This window comes from Callithrix jacchus, chromosome 9, assembly GCF_049354715.1.
Source record: "Callithrix jacchus isolate 240 chromosome 9, calJac240_pri, whole genome shotgun sequence".
Classification (NCBI taxonomy): Eukaryota; Metazoa; Chordata; class Mammalia; order Primates; family Cebidae; genus Callithrix; species Callithrix jacchus.
In genome coordinates, this window is record NC_133510.1 from 137,111,736 (window position 1) to 137,119,627 (window position 7,892).

At 48.4% G+C, this 7,892-nt stretch overlaps 1 pseudogene; it reads right to left on the reverse strand.

Moving 5' to 3' along the window:
- Positions 1-468: 468 nt before the first annotated feature.
- On the reverse strand, positions 469-566 carry LOC144577905 (small nucleolar RNA U13; annotated as a pseudogene).
- Positions 567-7,892: the final 7,326 nt, after the last annotated feature.

Here is a 7,892-nt window from a genome sequence, read left to right on the forward strand (position 1 = left end):
ACAAAGTACCCTAAACTGTGTGGCTTCAACCACAGAGATTTATTCTCACAGTTCTGGATACCAGGAGTCTGAAATCAAGGGATTTTTTATTGCTTGTTTGTTTTTTCTCTGAAGGCTGTGAGGGAGGTCTGTCCCAGGTCTCGCTCATGGATTCTGAGAGCCTCCAGAGTTCCTTGGCTTGCAGGTGGTCTTCTGTCTCTGTCTTGAAACTGTCTTACCTTTGTAGGTGTCTTTGTCCACACATCCCCTTTTTATAAGGACACCAGGCACACTGGATTAGAATTCACCCTCATTACCTCAGCTTAGCTCGATCACATGGGAAGAGGCTATTTCCAAATAAGGTCGCATCCACAGACCCTGCGGCATAGGGCTTCAGCATCTTTCGGGGAGACAGAGCACAACGCATAACACTATAGATTTGCAAATATTTTTAGTTTGAGTTTCTGGGTTTTATTTTTTATTTTTTCGTGTCGGATGAGTGATGTGATGATACCGTAACAAGTTTTGAGAATGGCACATATCATAAAATAGCCTGATAACCCAATTGTCATGCTTAGGTTTTGGTTTTTTAAAATTTTAGTTTTTCTTGAGGCAGGGTCTTGCTGCAATACTCATGCTGGAGGGCAGTGGTGCAATCATGGGTCACCGCAGCCTTAACCTCCTGGACTCCAGCGATCTTCCCACCTCAGCCTCCCAAAGAGCTAGGATTATAGGAATGAGCCACCAACCCCAGCTGTTCCCTATTTTTTGTTGGTACGTTGTTCATTTTTCTCAAAAAACACACCTTTTTATCTGTGCATACTGGCTCATGCCTGTAATCCTCAGTACTTTGGGAGGCCGAGGCAGGTGGATTTCTTGAGATCAGGAGTTCAAGACCAGCCTGGCCCACATGGTGTAACGCCTTCTCTACTAAAAATACAAAAATGAGCTGGATGTGGTGGTGTGTACCTGTAATCCCAGTTACTCGGGAAGCTTAGGCAGGAGAACCGCTTGAACCCTAGAGGCAGAGGTTGCAGCGAGCCAGGTTCATACTCCCGCACTCCAGACTTGGTGGCAGAGCGAGACTAACTCAAAAAAAGTGAAATATACATACATACAAACGTGCACATGAACACACACACACACCTTGGCAATTTTTTTATACATCAGCATTCACTGGTACAATGTAAATTCTATGGTAGATTTTATTTAGATTAATACAATCTAAATACTATTCTATTAAGTGCTACAACTAAAAAAAATAGGCCATGCATTTAAATGATTCAAAGTTCAAAAACTATGAAAGAGTATAGAATCGAGTCTCCCATATGGCAGCTCATGGCATATGTGTTTATGAAATCTACGTGAGGCTGGATACGGTGGCTCATGCCTGTAATCCCAGCATTTTAGGAGGCCGAGTCGGGTGGCTCACCTGAGGTCAGGAGTTTGAGAGCAGCCTGACCAACATGGTGAAACCACATGTATACTAAAAACACAAAAAGCAACCGGATGCGGCGGTGAGCCCATATAACCCTATCTACTTTGGAAGCTGAGGCAAAAGAGGTGCTTGAACCTGGGGGACAGAGGTTGCGGTTAGCCAAGATCATGCAACTTCACTTCAGCCTGGGCAACGGAGCGAGACTCCATCTCAAAAAAAAAAATCTACATAAATTAACATTTAAGAAAATGAAAGATTTGGTTCTTTGGCTGCGTGGGCCACATTTCAAGTGCTCCACAGCTGCAGATGGCCCGGAAATATGGTCTTTATTGCAAAAAGTTCTATCGGTTGGTGTTGGTGCAGCCTTAAAGCCGCTCTCCCACCCCTCCTCGAAGCGAACCACCGTTACGGTTCCTTTGGTGATTCTTTTCCGAGATGATCTATGCACACAATCAGCACGTGGAGTTAATATATGTACCTAATAAAATCAGCATCTCCCGTGTAGTGCAAATGACCATGTAATAGTCCATGGAATGGAATGTATTCAGCTAGTTTCATAATGAAGTGCTCTTGAGTTTTTCCCAGGTTTCCTGTTAAAATTATTCTGTCGAGAACACCATTCTCTCACAGAGTACATTTTTAACAGTGGAATTCCCTGGCCAGAATGTTTATATGTTTTTCTCATTTCTTTTCTATTTTCTTTCTTTTTTTTCTTTTCTTTTCTTTCTTTCCCTCTCACTATTCCCTCTTCCTACTTTTTTTCTTCCCTTTCCCCCTCTCATCCTCCTCTTTTTTCTCTCCCCCACTTTTCTCTTTCTTTTACAAGGTCTTCTATTTAATGGCATAATCCTAATTCACTGCAGCCTTGAACCCCTGGGCCCAAGCGATCCTCTTTCCTCAGCCTCCCAAGTAGCAGAGACTAAAACCTGTGCCCCCATGCCTTTCTATATTTTTATTTTCTTTTTAGTGGAGATGGGTCTTACTATATTGTTCAGGGTCGTTTTCATCTATGTAGGTGCTTTTCAAGAGATCTTACCAAAAGGTACCTGGATAGAACTTAGTCACTTGAAGCTCTTGTCCTTGTGTTGAAATTTTGTGTCTGCCTCCTCCATCCCGGGGAGATTCAAAACTTCTATCCCCTTTTCAGGCAGATCAGTGACTTCAAAAATGTACGAATGTTGTGAGGCAAGGCGGAAGGATCACATGAAGTCAGGAATTTGGGCCCAGGCTGTCCAGGAAGGTGAAACCCTGCCTCTACCAAAAATACAAAACTTACATGAGCGTGGTGGTGCACGCCTGTAGGCCCAGCTTCTCAGGAGGCTGAGGCATGCGAATTGTTTGAATCTGGAAAGCGGATGTTGCAGTAAGTCGAGATCGTGCCGCCGCACTCCAGCCAGGCACAAATAGCAGCTTTAGACTCGATCTCGCCAGGCATGACCACTGGGCACGTTCAGCATAGGATCACCGATTCTGCCTCAGTTTTCAGTGTCTTCTCTGGGGCCTGGAGTATAGCATCTGAAGCCGAGCTGGATGTCTTGCTGCATAAATACTCTCTCCACTTCCACCTGTGCCATCAGTCTGGGTGAATACTCATGTCAGGGGAGAGCCGTCGTCCTCCTACAGCCCCACCTGTCTGATGGCTGAGACTTCTGCCTCATTTCCAGAACTCCCAGGGGCCCTTGAACGTCTTGTTATTTGCTACATATGCAAGCACAGATTGCCCGTACCTCCCCTGAGACCTTCCTGCCACTCTCTATAGAGCTGCCTGAAGCCTCGAAATGTTTATTTGCCTTTGGAGAAATTCTGCTTCCATCTGCCCCATACTCATCAAAATTACAGTAACAGCCAGCACTCCAACTTTCTGGATCCTGTTCCAGCAGAGAGGAAGTCTCTTCTTCAAGTCCTCTTTGTAACCCCATTTAAGATGAGGAAACTGAGGCAGATGAGCTCATGAATACAAAGTGCCAGAGCTTGGGTTCAACCTCGAATCCCTGGGCCCAGGGGTTCGAGGCTCGTGTTCAACCTTAGAGTTTGTGGGATTTAAGGTTGATGTTGGAAGCGTTCTGTTTGACACCCCCTACCCTGGTGTGTGGGGGTTGTGTCCTGGGTTGCCTGCAGAGCCCCAGTTTATGCCTGCTGACCTCACGCTTTTGTGACTAGCGTTGTCTTTAACTGCAAAACGTCGTGGTTTGTGAGAGAAATTCTGTGCTCACCCAGTTCACCCGTACCCTGAGGAAGCTCTGACACCACCGCACAGCTTCTGATACATACTGGAGAAAGCCAGCGCTAGGAGGTGCCTGTCAGCAGAAAGAGCTGCAAGCATCTACATCCACATGTAGACATATCTGTACACATACATTCATATACACACATCCATATATATACATGTCTTTACATCCACACACACGTCTGTACACCCACACATTCATACACATGTCTACATATAGACACCTTCATGTACACATCACTGTACACACAATCCATATCCACACATTCATACATACCTATCTGTGTATTTTGGTATAGCTGTATACATACACATCTACACACATCCATGTACAGATAAATCTGTACGCAGATGCATCCACATTCGTCCACACACATCTGCACATACGTCGGTGGGGATCAGGGAAATGCAGCATTAAGTAGTGACGGTCTGATAATAGCTAGTATTGTTTTGACATCTTTTGGGTGAACTGACTAGCTAGTGGCTATCAGAGGGGTGTGTGAGGTGTGTCTGCAGGTTGGCAGGGCCATCAAACGCGGTATTTGTAGTTGCTCGTGGCTTTCCTAGAGGATCTCTCATGTGGAGCCTTGGAGTGTAGTGAGCTGTTCCTGTGGCCCGCCTGCCAATGTCTGCACCAGTGACCAACAAAATTCTGGCTTCACGGGCCTCAAGGACTTTGGATTTTACAGTAAAAAACGCTATATGCCATCATCGGACGTGTCTGGTCTGCAAGTGGAGATCCGTTGCCAGTGGCGGGATGGGAGCTGGAAGAGCCAGGAGGATGTTGCAGTCAGACAGGTTCAATAACCAGGGCTGGAGCTGGTGTGCAGCGTAGGTGGCAGATGAGGTTGACTCTAGTCACATTTCATAGCGACGGTCGACTGAGTTCCTGATGGATCCAATGAGGGGGTTGTCAAGGAGAGAAGAGGAGTCCTCTGTGTTTATAACACAGGTTTCTAATTTTGAGAAATCCGGAGTTTAAAAAATTGGGGAAGGCCTGGGTATAGTGGTTCACACCTGTAATCTCAGCACTTTGGGTGGCCAAGGTGGGCGGATCACTTGGGATCTGGAGTTTGAGATCAGCCTCGCCAACATGGTAAAACCCCGTCTCTACTAAAAATACAAAAATTAGCTGGGCACTGTGGTGTGCGTCTGTCATCCCAGCTACTTGAAAGGCTGATGCAGGAGAATCATTTGAACCCGGGTGGCGAAAATTGCAATGTACCTGGATCCTGCCACTGCATTCCAGCCTGGGTGACAGAGTGAGACTCCGTCTCAAGAAAAATTAAAAATTGCGGAAGAATCGGCATAGAAAGCCATTAGCTTGGCTATCTCCTGCCCTCTCTCTGGTCCCAGCTTGTGTAATCATGGCTGGGCTTGCTGTCCAAGCCTGTCATTTCAGATGACACCAAGGCCTTTTCAGGGCTAGAGAGACCTGCTGCCACCCATGGTCGGCAAGGCTGAGTGGTTTTAGGCACAGCTGGAGATGAAACTGGTGATGGGGGCAGCCCCGTCATCTTTACAGGGAACCTCACACAGCAGGTGGGCAGCAAGCTGGCCTCTCCACATCACTGAGCCATCTGCTGAGTGAGCAGGCCCATGTGACAGGTAGGAGACGCAACTCCCTGTGTCCTGTCTCCTCCATGACCAGGCTAGGGTGTGGGCCAAATGCCTCCTGATGATCTTCATCACTTCAGTTTCTCAATATCAACATCCCATCTAAGGACAGACTCAGGCTCAGTGTGAGCCCCCAGAACTTCCCACAACCTCCAGCTGTCCCCACAAACCATAAAATAGCAGATTTTGGGTTGTTCTTATTTTCACCCACAATAAGAAACATATGTAAAACATTGGCCTAAAATACACGGGGCATTTAAAACACACACACACAGGCTTAGCAGATGCTGGCACTGTGCCAGAGCCAGGGCGGTGACACCAGGGTGTGCCGCTTATGTTTTCTGAAAGATTCTAAGGTAAGGACAGGAGCCGGGGCTGGGGGCACTCGGAGCGGTGGCTGTTGACCACCTCATGTGGGTGTTTGGGAGTCATAACAGCTGGCCCATTTCCACCTGTCCTGGATGACCTTCAGTGTTGCAGACGCAGAAGCTTCAGAAGGTGAAATTTATTTAACGACCCATGATGTGTAGTTAATTCTTTTGTCATCTGTCTTATTTGATTTTGTTTCATTCTACTTCTTTTTTTTTTTTTTTTTATTGGAGACAGAATCTCACAGCGTTGCTCAGACTGGATGCAATGGTGCAATCTTTGCTCACCGCAGCCTCTGCCTCCTTGGTTCAAGCAGTTCTCCTGCCTCAGCCTCCCAAGTAGCTGGGATTACAGGTTCCTCCTGCCATACTTGGTTATTTATTTATTTATTTGTATTTTTGTAGAGGCGGTGTTTTACCATGTCGGCCTGGCTAGTCTGAAACTCCCGACCTCAGGAAATCTGCCTGCCTTGGCCTTCCAAAGTGCTGGAATTACAGGAATGAGTCACTCTACCCGGCCTCATTCTACTTTATCCTTGGGCCAAGCACAGTGTCCCACACCTATAATCCCAGAACTTTGGGAAGCCAAGGCAAGAGAATTGCTTCAGCCCAAGGGTTCAAGACCAGCCTTGGAAACATACTGAGACCCCTGTTTCTACAGAAAAAAATAATGATGTGTATATATATATATGCACGTGCACACACACACACAAGTTAGCCAAGGTGGTGGCACATGTCTGTAGTACCAGCTACTTGGGAGGCTGAGGTGAAAGGATCGATTGAGTCTTGGAGGTCAAGGCTGCAGCGAGCCAGGATCAGGCCTGTCTGTGGGCTGTTGTGCAGGGCCCAGGTGTTGACTCTTCAAGGATCCCCCAATCCCAAGGACCCTGGGGTATTCCCGAGTCCTTTTTTTGCCTGGGGCTGGGGGTGTCGGTCCCTGGGGGCTGACCCTTTCATTTGCCTGCTCTCTATCCCTGCAGCACCGATGGAAAGGAAGGAGGCTGGATGATGAGTGGCTGCCCTGGATGCCAAGCTGTTCGTGTCAGGACTGTCAGGGCTGCATGTCCTTGGCCTGCTGCAGCAGCGGGGCTGGCTGTGGACCGACTCCCTGAGGATCCCGTACGGCCTCCCGGGTAAGGCACTGCATGCCTGGCTGCGGGGAAGGTGGAGGTGGCAGGGCCTTCCCCGGTTCCTGTGGCTGTGGCTCTGTGAGCTAAAATACGCTGTCACCACAGGATTTTCCATCAGTCATTCTGTGGGCTCTGAGTAGGACTTAGTACCTGCTCATTAGGAAAAAAAGAAAAAAAAGGTGTGTCTGTTTAGGGGACATTCATTTATCTCTTAAGACCTCCCCACGGACAGGTTTTAACGGAGTGACGGGCGAAGCAGACCACAGGGCTGGGAGAACACGGCAGAGGCCAGGCTGGGCTTGGGCCTCCTCCTCTTGGAGCCCTGGTGGAGGGCTGCCTGGCAGAGGAGGGTAGGGGTTCTTTGATCGATCCTCACAGCTCAGGCAAAGCAGCCAGCGCACCAGTGCAGCACTGGCCAGAGGCTGCAGACAGAGAGCGGCTCAGACGGCGCCTACAGGCCGGGGCCGGGCCGCACACTCCACTGTACACAGATCCTGGCTTTCAGTCACAAGGCGGGTGCCCCGGCCAGGTGGGATGTCCAGAGAGAGCACCTGAGTCTGGCAAGTGGCGATCTGAGTACCCTGAGCTCATCCCCAGAGATGAACTTGCTTCCAATAGCATAGCCATATAGGAATGAATCCAGGGCTGGCACTTCAGCTTCAGTCTTATGTCTATTCATCTAGGATCGCTTCAGCCCTGGAGGCAGAGGTTGCAATGAGTCAAGAATGTGCCACCGTACTCCAGCCTGGGCAACAGAGTGAGATCTTATCTCTAAAATAAACAAATAATGTTAAAAAAAAAAAAGCCAGTCACAGTGGCTCACACTTGTAATTCCAGCACTTTGGGAGGCTGAGGCAGGCAGGCGGATCACGAGGTCAGGAGTTCAAGACCAGCCTGGCCAACATGGTGAAAGCCTATCTATTAAAATACCAAAATTAGCCAGGCATAGTGGCAGCTGCCTTGTTCCAACTGCCCTCCTGGCAGGACTAGGTACTTCTGACCTCTCCACCATCCGGGGCTAAGACCTTGCCCAATGTCAGTGTTGGCATCCCTCTGACTGGCTGTTGAATGTCACCTCCATAGCCTCTCTTCTGTGCCAGAGTCCCATGGCCACCCACAGGGCAGTGAATTTG